Source organism: Melanerpes formicivorus, unplaced genomic scaffold (genome assembly GCF_026170545.1).
Source record: "Melanerpes formicivorus ecotype bairdi unplaced genomic scaffold, bMelFor1.0.p_v2 SCAF_5, whole genome shotgun sequence".
Classification (NCBI taxonomy): Eukaryota; Metazoa; Chordata; class Aves; order Piciformes; family Picidae; genus Melanerpes; species Melanerpes formicivorus.
This window is the reverse complement of record NW_027142357.1, coordinates 28,470,863-28,485,801: the sequence shown is the minus strand read 5'-3', so window position 1 is coordinate 28,485,801 and position 14,939 is coordinate 28,470,863.

Genomic DNA, 14,939 nt, shown 5'->3' with positions numbered 1-14,939 from the left:
CTTTTTCAAGAGGAATGTACTGATTAACATGGAATTTTACTGTTAAAAAACTAGAGGGTTGGGGTTTGGTTTTTTCTGTTTGTTTGGTTGTTTTTTTTTTTCCCCATTTCATTTCTCAGTTCCTACCACTCTGAAGCTGTAAGTGGGATACTCAAGTGTCAGCATTCTGGCTGCTATCATGTCATTTCACTTCTTTCTGAAGGATAAGAGTAAAGCTGAGGCTTTCAGATAAGGTTTCAATTAGCTGTAACTGAGACAAGGGAGCTGTGGCCATGGCTTGCAAAGGAAGATCAGAATTGGTAGCCAGGATTTCAGAGGGCCTTATTCTTCAGAGGAATGGGAAGAATTCCTCCTATTGTAGAACAGTTTCATATCCACTAACTTAATTATATTCCTGTGTTTCTTATCACCTCAAAGCTACACAGTGACCATTTGCTCAGTCTAGAAGCATAAGGGGGTGAAGGTAAAGCTACATATAGCAGCTTTTAAAGTGAGAGATGTTCCTATTCTTGCTACGAATGCTTGAAAATCCCATAGAGGCTCTTTAAGAGAGCTTTAAACATTCCTCTTACTTTTTTAAATGAAAAGAGAATATAATTCTTTCTGAGACGACTATAACAAAATTCAAGACGGGCAGAGTTAATCCCATGAAAGGCCAGGAAATAACTTCCCCACATAAACTAAGAGGAGAATAGTTTTGGAACTCAAATTATCTGTTAGAGAGCTCTACCTGTATCTAGGAGAGGTGTTTGTGGTGAAAGCATAATCAAGCCTGGCATTTTCTGCTGTGACCAGAAAAAAAAAAGGGGGGGCAAAGCACAGACAACAAAAACATTTAGATTTTTCAGTCTAAACTCCAGAACTGCATACTTACCTTAGAGCCTCCCTCCACTCAAACCCCTACTACTCCTTGACTCCTTTTTCCCTTTCTGTAGACCCCACTGTGAATTTTAACCCGGAAATCTGGTACAGATTGAAAGTGAAAGAGCTCTCTCAAATTTCCCCAACTACTTCTGCCCCTCCTGCCCTCCCACAGAAAAACCCCACAGTCTGTCAATCTCCATTTTTAACACTGCACCCATTGCTTCAGCTGCAGTCTTTCATGGCAGTGGCTTTCTGCCAGCAGCTGGTTTCACACCTGTGGGCAGGGATGAACTGCTTCTGGCTACTGGTGGGTTGATATCATCCCACATCACTCTGCTGAAGTGGGATGGTATTAGTATCTCAATTCATAAGTGAAGAACAGCTTCAGGGCCTTAAACCCAGATGCCTCAAAACATGCAGGCATTTTGTGTGTAGCATGGTAAGGCACTTTGCACTTTTAAGGCTCTGAGCTTAGCCACTTGTGAAAGATTGTAAGCTGCTATGTGACAAAAGAAACGTGCCTCTTCCTACTGCCCAAGATGCTGTTTAAAATCACTTGGGTTCTTCCTTCCAGGTTTGTATTCTTAGGTTGAGTAGAAGACTGAAGAATGCAGAAAGTGTGCCCACATTCATTGAATTTGCAGGAATAGCATTTCCTCCTACAAATGAGGTTTTAAATAAGAGTGGTCTTGATAGTTAAGAGCAGCCTTAGGAATTTAGCTGTGTCTGGAGGAACCAGCGCTAAGCAAGGTCAGAATAAATCTCCGAGTCCCAGTTTACAAGCATTTTTCCAACTTGAATAGTGTTGCAAGAGAAACACCTTACAGAGAGGCAAGGGAGGTAGGGAATTATGCAATTTGCCCATGGAGAAAAACTAAGAAACTCTTTGAAGGTCATTGCTTATTAGACCAATTGACTGAACATTAAATCAGCAGGGTGTTAATATCCAAGGATTCTGGCTCTAGTCCTACAAAGTCCTTAGGCTGACTTCAGGCTGAGTTTCTGTACCTGGAACTTGCTTCTTCCTTCCTGTTTTTATTTTATGTTTTTTCCTCCAAGGGAGTTAAAAGTGTGAAGGGAGTTAAAAGTGAAGACTTTTTTTTTAAATAGAGCTTCATATTACAGACACCTCCAGGGTGCTTCTTTTAAAAAAAATAATAAAAAATCATCAGCTCCTCCACAGGTGATGCTCCCATCTTGAAGATCATTGAGACTTGTGAACGTGTCCAGATAAGGGCTACAAGGCTGGTGAGAGGCAGAACAGAACAGAACAGAACAGAACAGAACAGAATAGAATAGAATAGAATAGAATAGAATAGAATAGAATAGAATAGAATAGAATAGAATTAACCAGGTTGGAAAAGACCATTGAGATCATTGAGTCCAACCTATCACCCAACACTGTATAATCAACTAAACCATGGCACCAAGCACCCCATCCAGTCTCTTCCTACACACCGCCAGTGATGGTGACTCCACCACCTCCCTGGGCAGCCCATTCCAATGGCAAATCACTCTTTCTATGAAGAACGTCTTCCTAACATCCAACCTAAACCTCCCCTGTCGCAGCCTGAGACTGTGTCCTCTTGTTCTGGTGCCTGGGAGAAGAGAACAACCACCACCTGTCTACAACCTACCTTCAGGTAGCTGTAGACAGCAATAAGGTCTCCCCTGAGCCTCCTCTTCTCCAGGCTAAGCAACCCCAGCTCCGTCAGCCTCTCCTCATAGGGCTTGTGCTCCAAACCCCTCCCCAACTTTGTTGCCCTTCTCTGGACACGTTCCAGCAAGTCAACATCTTTCCTAAACTGAGGGGCCTGGAACTGGACACAGGACTCAAGGTGTGGCCCAACCAGTGCTGAGTACAAGGGCAGAATGCCTTCCCTGTTCCTGCTGGCCGCACTATTCCTGATACAGGCCAGGATGCCATTGACCTTCTTGGCCTCCTGGGCACACTGCAGGCTCATGTTCAGTCTACTACCAACCAGAACCCCCAGGTCCCTTTCTGCCTGGCTGCTCTCCAGCTACTCTGACCCCAGCCTGTAGCGCTGCATGGGATTATTGTGGCCAATGTGTAGAACCTGGTACTTGGATGTGTTAAATCTCACGCCGTTGGACTCTGTATGATGACATGTGAGAGAAGCATGAGCATATCTAAGATGTCACTTCAGTGTGTCTGGAAGCACTTGCTGCATTTATCCAGCAGGAGGAATAATGGTGCAAAACTTGCTGGTTTATTTTCTTGTCCAGAAGGTGAGACGAGACCTGTGTTGGAGTCCTTCAACAGGAAAATGCCATCAGGCAGAGTTCTAAATTTTGTTGCTTTTTTGTAACCCCAGCTACCAAGACCACACTTCTTTTTCCTCCATTTTGTTGACTACCTAAGCTAACTGGACAGGTTTACCCCAACAGTTACCCTACCAAGGAGTCTTCTGATGCTTTAGAAGTCGTTCTTACAAAAAGATTTCTGAGGACTATACTAAGAGCAATTAGTAATTTCCCCCAAGTCTTCCCCTGTTTTGATGGTAAATAATAACAGCACAAATGAATTGTATTTTTTTTTTTTAAATGAAAAGAAATAGTTTTCAGTTTCTCATCTCAGTTTTCATTTTGGTATTTTTAGCAAAGGAAAGAGAAAGCAGCAATCTCATCTAATGACATGTACCATATTTGCCTTGAGAAATTTAGTTAAGTTTTTTTCCATGTCATCCTAGTATTTAACAGCACTTTGGCACTCAGCCTTTCACTTTGGCTCTACTTCAGACTTAAACTGTAGTTCAGGAATAATAAAGTTTCTAACTGTGATAATGTCAACTCCTATATAAAAATATATATAGTTTTTTTATGTATATATAAAAGGGTTATTTTTAAGCATCCACTTGCCTCTAAAATTGTTCTTCGTGATAACTATTACAGGACATGACTGGCTTGGTGTCTGCAAATATTTTACTGCCTGTCAGGTTAACTTGGTTCCACCATCTCAGGAGAACAGCTTGAATTCTAACAAAGAGTAATAGGGTGAGAGAGTCCTCTCTTGAACATGCAAATCACCTTGTGATGGTGGTGATTACATTAAGAACTGAGGAATATCTCGACAACGATAAACACACCCTGGATGGCTTGCCTGACAAGACAGCAGCTGCCCAGGGAAACAGCCCCTGGAATGTGCAACAAAGATAAGATCATTGTGAAGGACCCGCCTGATGTGTCAGCTCTGCCCACCGAGATAGCACACCTGGCAGTCACATATACATTGTAATGTGACTAGGTTGCGGGCCACGTGGACCTACTACGAACAGTATGAAAGCCCTGAGTTATATCAGTTTACTGGGTGGGAACACCACAAGGGACATCACAGGCTGGAAGCGGCAGCCCAGGACAACTCCCCTTTGAAGGATAGTTACGGGGTAGTAACTATTTCTCCTGCTCTCCCTTTCTCCATTTTCTCCCTTTTCTTTCTTTACCATAGGGTGGTAACTATCTCTCCTGTTCTCTCTTTCTCCATTTTCCCTTTCCCTGTCTCTCCCTTTTCTTGTCTCTGTTCTGTTTACTCTCTCTCTTTAGTAAATAGTCTCATCTTGATACGTGGCCCCGTTTGTGCCTTAATTTCACTCACGGGAATGTTCAAAAAAGACTTGCATCTCTTTCCTAAGTTCCAGACAGAGACTTAGGGACATAATGAAAATCCTTGTAGAATAGAGGACACGGCTTCTACAGGTAAACAAGTTAACTTTTGTCTTTGGTAGACCTAATTAACTGGAGTAAGTAAGAACAAATAAGTAACAAAATAAAAATCTAACCCTCCAAAACCCATCAGCTGATTTAGCATGAATATTGAATGTCTGATCTGAGGATGCCCACACAGAATTTGATTTCTTTTCTGAGGTTTACTTAAGAAGAAAGAAAAAAATGTCCAGAAATTCTGCAAGGTCTTAGCTACATGTCTCTCTGTTCCTGCTATTTCATTCATGGACTGGTACCTCTTGTATATTTAGACCAGCTTTGTGCAATGTGGAGTGGAAAAAAAACCCAAATGGCAACTGGAGAAAATCCAAAAAAGCCATTTCTGTTTGGACAAAAAAGCCAAAAAAGGATCAAGTAAAGCTCAGCCCTGTCAAGCATTTTAATAATAAGAGGGCCTGACAGCATTTGGCTTAAACTTGTCCATTCTGGGAGAGGATAACCCATTGTCTCAACAGTTCTGAAAAGGGGAAAATGGCATGTGCTATCCTCAAAGGGCTGCACCACAGCTCCTGTGCCTATCATATGTCAACATACATTAGGTTTCCTTTTCTGCTGGGAAACTGCTGTCAGTCTGATGGCTCAGTGTACTGATGTTTATGATATTAATAGAGCTTCTGGGGAACCTGGAAGGCTGAAGCACTTTATGACATCTGATGATATGGGGACAGAGTAGAGGTTAATGATCAGAGGGGTTTGGATCAGATGGTTTGGTAGTGACATTCTGGCTGTCAGACTCCTTTCACCCTTGCAACACTTGCAGTTCAACTAGAGTCAAGTGAAGTTAATTCGCCTTTGCTCATGCTGTTGTTACTGGATCACAGTATCAAGCAAAAGTGACACTGGTAGGGAAATTAAAGTGCAGATGAAGGTGAAAGGCTGTGATCATTTTCTCTGTGGTGTTTGCTTTCCAACTTCCTGTTACGTTCAGTGTCAGCCTCTATAGCAGTGACCTGAGCACATATTATCCTTGTGAAGCCACAGCCTTCCAAGACAGGAAATTAGACCTGCCCTCTAACAATCATGTTTGCCTGTTGAAACAAGAACTGTAATATGTGTTTCAGAAGACTTCTTTTATTCCTTCCTTGTTTTCTTTAGTTTTAATTTATTTATTTTAAAATCTAGCCTGCTTTTCTTTTTCATGTTTTCTCCAAGAGCACATATTACCTCCTCTTATCTGCTCACTGATCTTCATTAACAATGCTTTTATTCAAAAACTGGGTTGTAGAAGTCTAGTGTGGCTGATGCTTTAGTTTTTTGTTACATTTATTATGAATGTGCAAAGGCCACATTTTTTTTTCAAGAGCATGTAATGATTCTAAAATGTTCACCTTTAACACTCCTGAATACCAACATAAAACCCCCTGCATTTTAGAGTTTGGCTGTTACTTTTTCATCATTAACACCTCAAAAAATGACAAAACATCACATGCACTCTTACATTAGTAAATGGCAACACTTGTAAAGAAAAAAAAATATATCCTTTGAATTTTGGAAGCAGAAAGCCTGCTAAATTTTAGTTGAGAACTTGTAGGCTTATGATTTGAAAAGCTAAGTGATGAACATGAATCATGAAGAACTTATGCTCAGCACACACTGTGTATGTAGTCAGACTTGACCTTGCAATGCTCCCAAGCCTCTGAGGGTAGTTGGGAAAGTTTTTGGAGCACAAGAAAGACAAAGTCATTGAACTCTCCTTCTTTTTCAGTTATGTTTTGGCAACTAGCCGTGTTTTCTGTTTTGGAAGATATCCTATCAAGTGACTTAATTTAGTTAAAGAGAGAATATTTAGTGTTTAATATCTGTTATTAACTTGACTGCAGCTTCTTGCAAACAACTGGGATACATTAAAACAAAGAAAGGAAGATTTAGAGCAGGAGTGAAGAACAAAATGAGGACAAATACATAACTATCACTCAGGCATTTTTATATGGAGAAAAAGAGAACACACAGAGAGGTTCTTTGATGAAACATTCACAAAACAAAATAATGATATAAAATTGTAATAAATTACAGTAACAAAAAGATATACCAGGAGAGAAAAGGCTCAACAAATCTGATGACTACCCTGAAGAATAAGGGAGACAAATCTCATTACAGATTTCGTGTGATGTTATCTGCTATATCACATATAGTGCAAGCAGGAACACAGAATAAATTTCATCAACTATTCTTGTATATAGTTATGTTTGATGAAGTATGGAATTAGGCAGCTACAACATGAGTTACTGAAATAGCTACATGGCTGTGCTCACTCACTCAGGCTGTATTAATTAAAAAAGTTAAAAATAATAAATTTCTTTGGAAAAGGCTTCTCATTCAACTTGCTCCTGCCCCCACTTCCTTAGTGCAAAGCGTAACTAACTTCAAATTAAAAGATGAAAACAATAGAAGATTATTTAATTTTCTTCTAGAGCATACCTAGACATGTTTTGCTTATGAATTTCTCTGTGACCTCTATTTGTAGCTCATTTACTACCATTTTCTGAGGTGTCCTTGCTGCAAACACTTCAGACACAAATCAGGTAGGCTGTAGCTGAGAGCTAATATTTAACATAGACTTATGGGAAAAGCAGTGACTAAAAGTGAGAGCTGCATTTTACCAGTGTGAAGCTTGTGAAATGGCACCAAGGACTGTTTTTAACTTCTCTTAGTTTCAATTGGCAATTCATTCAGCAAGTTCTTTGTGTAGCATCTCTAGAACAGCACAGACCTTGAAGCAAGAAGCAAACTGAAATAGTATTTAGAGTGGCAAGAGAATGGCATTTTATGAGGAGCAGAGGGGCTCTTTATTGCCACAGAAAGTATTTTGTGTGTCTTGTCTGATTCTAGCTTTGATAGACAGGCACCAAGAGGCTATTTGATGGCAAAGTTTATGTCACAAACTCTCCAAGCTGCTTGATTCTGCTCAACAGATATGGAGAGCCTGGCCCTTGGAGATTCTTCAAGCTTAGGGTACTCTTGAGACCCAGCTTCACACAGTCATAGTGTTGGTAGCAGCTGTGAATTCAGGTTGTGATTTTTATGTGCCTTGGTTGAGACCCATGATCCTTTCAGGAGAGATTCTTTGATTTCTCTTCCAGCCTTGTCTGGATGTTGTAATAGCAGATGTAGGCAGATGGCTGATTCAGCACACATCTGTACTGCAGGTATGTCCACATCAAGAAATACCTGAGGTTCCTCCATTTTTTCCCTAAAGTGTGTTACTGTCCCAGCCTTATGTCTCACCCTGAGAGCATTTCTGCAAACCAGCCTGTCTAGCTAGTGACTTTGACACTGCAGTGGTCTCTTGGGCATCAAACAGATGCACAGTGACTATCTCTGTCACTTCTTCATTTTCACTCAATCCTTTTAAGCTTTGTGCCTATTTTACAGATAGAGTTCTCCATGCAGAGAAATGAGGCAGAGCATATGTTAAGTGAATTAAAGTCACACAGAGAAAGTGTAATTGAGCAAAATATTGAGTTTTCATCTGCAGATTTCTATCCCAGCACTTTACAATCAGATCATCTTTTAAATTCATTTTCAGACTGGAAAGGGGCTGAGCAGTTTCAAACATTTTCTTATTATCAGTCACTCATGTCTTTCCAAGCCTGAGAAAATAGCAAGACAATTCAGATTGGCAGGCATATTTTCAGAAATGGTTACGTGGTATCTCAACTGACTTGCATGACTATAAAAATCTGATACAGGCTTTTGCCCTCCTGTGGCAGACTGATCTCAGACCATTCTTGATGAGGTGTGTCATTGTCTCACTGTCTCTCAGCTTCAGGTTTGCTACAAGACTACAGTTCCTCAGGATAAGAAAAGCAAAACATTACTGAATGTATAGGTCCAAAACTTAGCAAACAGAGGAACAAAGTACAGCATATAGTAAATTATATTGACCATTAGTCCTGAGATATGCTTGATTTGCTACAAAAATGATGGGTTTATTCCTATGAGTGATTTAGAGAAGGGATTTGAAAGCTAGGTTTTCACTGCAGAAGATAATAAATGGGAACAAAATATGAATAATAAGGAGTAGAGCAAACATATTCAGAAGGATTTGGATAATTCATTAGGCTAGGCTTGAGAACAAAAAATATATTTCAATGAAGACAATTATAATGGAATCCAGAAACTTCAGAAATGACCCAAGAGATATACTGTAGGTGAAAAATAAAATAAAGTAAAATCTATATTCAATCCTTACTGCATATTATCCCTGTATTTGTTATTTCATCCATGAATCAAATGGATAACATCACACCTAAGATATTTTTCCCTTGTAGCCTTTACACGGTCATCAGACTTTTCAGAAGTATGCAGCACCACAAGCAAGATTATGTTTTTTGAGACAGGCTGCTCTCATTCAGCCGTACTGAGTTTCTTTGCATCTATAACTTGCTTTAGTCCTCTGCTGAACTAGGGCCAAAGGTATTCATACATCTTGTCTAGGTGGAGGCAGCTTGCTTTGAGTTCTAAGGCATTTCTAGCTATAAACCCAATGTCTTCTCTCGTAGGGAGACATAAGTGATAATTCCCTGTCTTTAAAACTGATGAGCTCTTTTCAGACTATGGAAATGTTCTTGTAGGAGTCTTCTTCTGGGATAACAGTCCTATTATACTCTAAGAAAATACCTTGCATCCAATGAGAATTACCCATGTAATTACAACATCAATAAAACTAGATTCAAGCCAATAGTTCCAGCAAAGACCTGTGCTAAAGCCAGTGTTCAAAGAGAAAAGTAACATACAGAATCCAGCGGGGATGAATTTCATGAGAATAAGCACAGCAGCAAATTATAGCCTTCTGTGGAAAAAATAATAACTAAAAGGAGAGAGACACAAAGTGAAGAATGATGACGATATTGCTGCTTTAGAGTCCAAACATTACTCTTCTACGTTGGCATAAACCAAATCCACTGTTTGTGTGATTGGCTGCAATGAGGCATGGTTCCATCCTCCTTTTTCAAAGATTTCTCTTGAATAGGGAGCTGCTTTTCACTCTGTATAAAGGACAAGCTGCTCCTTGGGTCACTCCTCTTGGCATACAGCCCTTCTGAAATAGCTCATACTTATTTCCTAGAAGAATTCTGCATTGTAATGACTGCTGGCATTTTATAGTCTACTTATGGACAGAAAAATGGTTTTTGGCTGGGCTTCCTCTTGCTCTGTTCACTTCTGACCCTTTCACTTTAAAAGTTCCTTCTTAATGTATCTTCCCCCTCACATTATGTTCAATTCATTGGTTTCACCAAAACCTCATGATGTACAAGAGAAACCAGTCAGGCCTTCAGCTGGCTCTAGATGTAGCAGAAATACATGAGAACACTTCTACATCCAGCATGAATTGTTTGGATTTGAGAAGTGCTCAGACATTCACTGGAAGTTAAGTGCTGCTTTTGCCTGACAATGTTGCTGCCCTCAGTGCAACTTCCTGCACGCATGTCTTTCTCAAGATCTCTCATTTACCATTTGCAGCTTGATACATTTCTTTCGGCGTGAACTATAATTATCCACTTAGTGTTTTCTGCCTGCTTTTTTCTTTTCTCTGGATGTTCTCAGTTACAAGGGCAATAGATAATCATCCTTTATTCATTTATCCTTTTCTAAAAAAAACACTTCTTAGCTGGATCTTCTCTGTTGAAATTGCTAGCTTGGATTCTCTGGAAGGCTGCAGCTGTGTTTCAGGAGCCAAAGAGCAGATATTATGTTTTCTTCTCCCAGGGTGATTCATGAGGAAGGGCTGCTGTGAGACTATTACAGTGAGGTGAGCATCACAGATATAACACCGGGAAAAGAATCATTCATTATCTGTGGCATTTTAAATAAATAAAAATGTAATCTTGCTTTAAAAGGAATTTAAGTGCAAACTACTTTCACCCATTATTTTGTGGGCACTTTGGCAATGTGAACATGAAAAAAACATCTTTAGGTATCAGTCTGTCTTTTGAAATTAAGAATTTTTTTCTTTTCTTTTTTTTCCCTCTTTCCTTTGTCATTTTAAACAAGACCTGACCACATGTGGTAAGGCAACATCAAGCCTCTGACCTCTGCTATATTTTTTCGCAAGAAATTGAATCACCAGATCAAAATTCAGTCACCAGATCAAAATCTTCTTTTTTTCTCTCTACATATGTCAACAAGATATTTGACAGGTCATCTTGAAGAAAAAAAAAAAAGAGAGAGAGAGAGGGAGAGAAAAAAGAGTAAAGGACATAAAGGAATTAATGTGTACAAAGTGGTCAATGTGCCCCAAAACACTCTCGTGGCTGAGTGGTAAATCACACTATTATTGTGAATTCTGGTGAGAAAATTGTTGGCAGAGGTCAGAACTTTACCAGTGTGGTGCCAAAACACAATTGAGAGAAGAATAATATAGAAAGAAGTGCCTAATTTAATTTTTGGCATTTAAAGTTATTCTTGCCAGGCCTCCAGGAGCCACATCAAAGTAACATGGCTCTCCTAAGTCTCTCATCACATGTGATAGCCTTATGCAGATGTGCCACATCCACTAGGGCATTGCAAATGGCACTCAATGCCTGTTTTAGGTACCTGAGATCACATGGGTGTACTCTTATACAACTTGGATTTGCATCTTTCCAATCCAGATGGATAGCCAGTGAATAATATTTCTGAACAGGCAAACTTTGTACTGAAATATGCTACTTATGAGTACCTGATTTTTCATTTGATAATGTTCTTTAACTGGATTTTGTTACTCATCACACATATATATGTGTGTAGATATATATATACACACATATACATGTAAGTATATTTATAACATGAACACATATTTTTAAAGCAAGTCGAATAAATACACCAAGCTGCCATCAATCAGTCAAGAAGCTTTCCATTCACCACACACAAACTGAGTGGCTGATAACAGAAATAGGTTGTTAATATCTTCTATCAGCTAGCACTAGAAAGGGAAGGGACACTTTGTTTTGGTGCCTTGCAGATAAACTATTCAGATCCTTTTGCAGCTGAAATGGTGTTGAAGGTCTCCTTTGAAACGTTCTTTATGATTTTTATTTTATTCTTTAAGAAGTGGCACTATGAAAAGGAACTTGGGCAAGTGGTTGCCCATTCTTTCACTATTTCTGCAGCAAGAAAGTAATTTTAGTCTTTCATAAGGTCAATTTCCATTCTTCTTATGCTCAGAAGTGTTTGGTGCTTTCTGTGTAGAGAGATCTTACTTTGCTCCTTTGCCTGACACTTCTCTGAGCCTGATGGCCAGATTTTACTTTCTTTCCTTCCTCTCCCCAAACATGAATGCCAAATACTTACATGCTTTCCACAGGGGAAATGGAGGGGGGAAAAAACCTTCAGTGAAACCATGACTCAGCCAATATCTAAGCTTAATTGCAATTGTTTTTTGTGTCTGAATGAAAGGCAAATGCAAGATGTTATATCAATGCAATATAAGACCAATTGCTGCCAATGTAATTAACAGCTTAGATACCAGTTGTTCTGCTTCATGCTTCTGCCACATTCCTGAAGATTCTGAAAAAATCTTGGAGTGTCCAGGACTCTTTCAGCCACCCCAGAAACAGGATAGGCAAGCTCCTTTCCCTCCTTTGTTATACCTTTTAAAAAAATAGCATGATTGCATAAGAGACAGAAAATAGTAACAGAAATATGGTCCAATTATGAAAAAAGAAACTGCAGCTCTAAGACCAAATGCTCATGAGGTTCTGCCACAACCTGCCACGAGAACCAGAGGTTGCAAGACACGACTTATGTCCTGGATGACGCATTAACAAGCCATCTAAACCTATTTAGCCACTGCCCTTTCTCCTCCTTCCTGCTTGCAGGGTCCAGGTTTGAGGTTGAGGAGCCAATAGGCAGGGGCCTTTGAGGCTGCCTGGAGGGGGTGGAAGCTGGACCCTGAGCCTCATGTTTCAGAGAGGCAACTGCACGTGTCAGAGGCTATGAGGGAAGGTGTGTGCAGTTTTGCCTGCCATACAACAATTTGAACTGACTGGCAGGATTTGAATAGCTACTGTGCCATTGGGCCATTCAGTTTTCGAAAGGTGAATTTATAGGGGAGAATTTCAGAGCCCACATCTTTCTTTTCTATTCTCTCTCTTTTCTCTCACCTTCTCCTCCCCCCTGTTTGTTAATGGGATTAGAGGCTGCAACAAGCACCTACTTCTGCTCCTGTCTTCAGGGAAATTAGCTTCTTTTGTCCTAGCAGCATAGTGTTTAGATCTCCACTACAGCAGCGAATAGAATAGAATAGACCAGGTTGGAAAATGCCTTTGACATCATCGAGGCCAGCCTATCATCCAACACTATCTAATCAACTAAACCATGGTATAAAGCACCCCATCAAGTCTCTTCCTAAACACCTCCAGTGATGGTGACTCCACCACCTCCCCGCACAGCCCATTCCAATGGCCAATCATTCTTTCTATGAAGAACTTCTTCCTAACATCCAGCCTAAACCTCCCCTGGTGCAGATTGAGACTGTGTCCTCTTGTTCTGGTGCTGGCTGTCCAGGAGAAGAGACCAACCCCCACCTGTCTACAACCTCCCTTCAGGTAGTTGTAGACAGCAATAAGGTCTCCCCTAAGCCTTCTCTTCTCCAGGCTAAGGAACCGCAGCTTCCTCAGCCTCTCCTCATAGGGCTTGTGCTCCAAACCCCTCACCAGCTTTGTTGCCTTGTCTCCCTCTCTCTCACTTTAATTTTGGATACTATCTTTTGGATTATTCCTGCCTTTTGGATTACAAGTAGGAACTCAGAGCATTGCTTCATTCAGCAAAGATTTTGGTAGTTAACAGCTTGGTGGTTTGTGAGTAACTTACACTAATTTACCTGGTTATTTCTGAGGCTTATAGTTTGTTTACCTGTTGGTTAGGTCAATTGTGAACCTGAGGAGGTCCATCTTGCCACCCGGGGCAGCATTGCTATTTGTTTCATGCTTCTAAGATGTTTCCAGTTTGTTCCTCTCTATTCTATATTCTGATTTTCCTAGACTGTTGTTCCACTGTTTATTATCATCCTATTATGTGTAATTAACCTATCAACAACCGGGCAAATGAACCTGGATCAAACTGGCTCAGAAAAATATTTCTTTATATGAATAAACCATATTAATATTTTATCATATTTATGGCTTATTAATTTGATCAAAAACTATATCAGCTTAATTCTGTGTTCTTATAATTGCCAGTTAAAACTTGCCATGTTTGTAGTTCTGGAGAATGAAGCCATTCTTCTTCCTTATCTTTCTCCATAGTTCTGGATCTACTGATGCCAGAATTTGTTTCTACAGCTTGTTCCAAGTTTAGGTACTTGACTTGCATCATATACATTCCCTAAAAGGAAAACAAGTCAAATTGTCATGTGTTCATAGATATTAAGCAAATTTGAGTAGATCTATCACAGATTATTAGCACATGGTTGAAGCACAATTAGTAGATACCAAAACAAGCAAACCAACCAGCAAGACATACAGGCCTGATGGCAAGAGAGTAAGAAGTAAATGCCTTGGTCCTTATAAAAGTTAATTGGTCTTACTGTTAAAATTGTACCTTTCTCCTATGTGAATTTCTCTCTTTTCCAGTTTCACTACGAGTTTCTTTTCTCTATTTCTCTGTTAACATAAAAGTCTCTCAGATACCCAGGGTTTGTTTTTTTGGTGTTGGGTTTTTTGTTGTTGTTGGGTTTTGGGGGATTTATTTTTTACTGCAAAGGTTTTCCAATCCCTCAACTAATCTTTGTGGTTTTTGGTTTTTTTTTTTCTCTACTTGAAACAGAGAAAGATTTTTAAATGCCATCATGAAATAGTTGACATTTTTCAAAATGTCACAAACCATTTTGGGGGTATACTTCATTTTCAGACAATGAAAGAAAAAGATGTTAAAATTACAATGAAAATAATGTACATGCTCTTCCCCAAGACATGCAACATTATAGTGCATAAGTGGAAAATATGCTCAAGGGAGGAGGTCTCTTTGCAGATATGATCCTGATATTTCAAAATGGTTGTAGAGGAGCCAAAAATTGGCAATCATAAGCCTTAAAGTTGCAAAAGATATTTTTGAACAAATTTATGGAAAGTGGTAAATAATGATGACAAATGCAATAGACTTCTCCAACAAAGACAAAGATTTTTTATCTGCAATATTCAGAAGATGATATGAACATTTATGAAACGTTTGTCAGGCTGTGTATCTTAGAGTTTGTATTAGTGGAGGTTGTCATAGCACTAAGGATAAACTATTGCTTCTCAAGTTGAAGATAGACAGCTGCACATGGTTATGAAGGGTCTACTAATATGAAAGGTTTAATATCAGGTAAAGCAATTATGAGACCACGTCTTGGAAAGTATGAGTACATA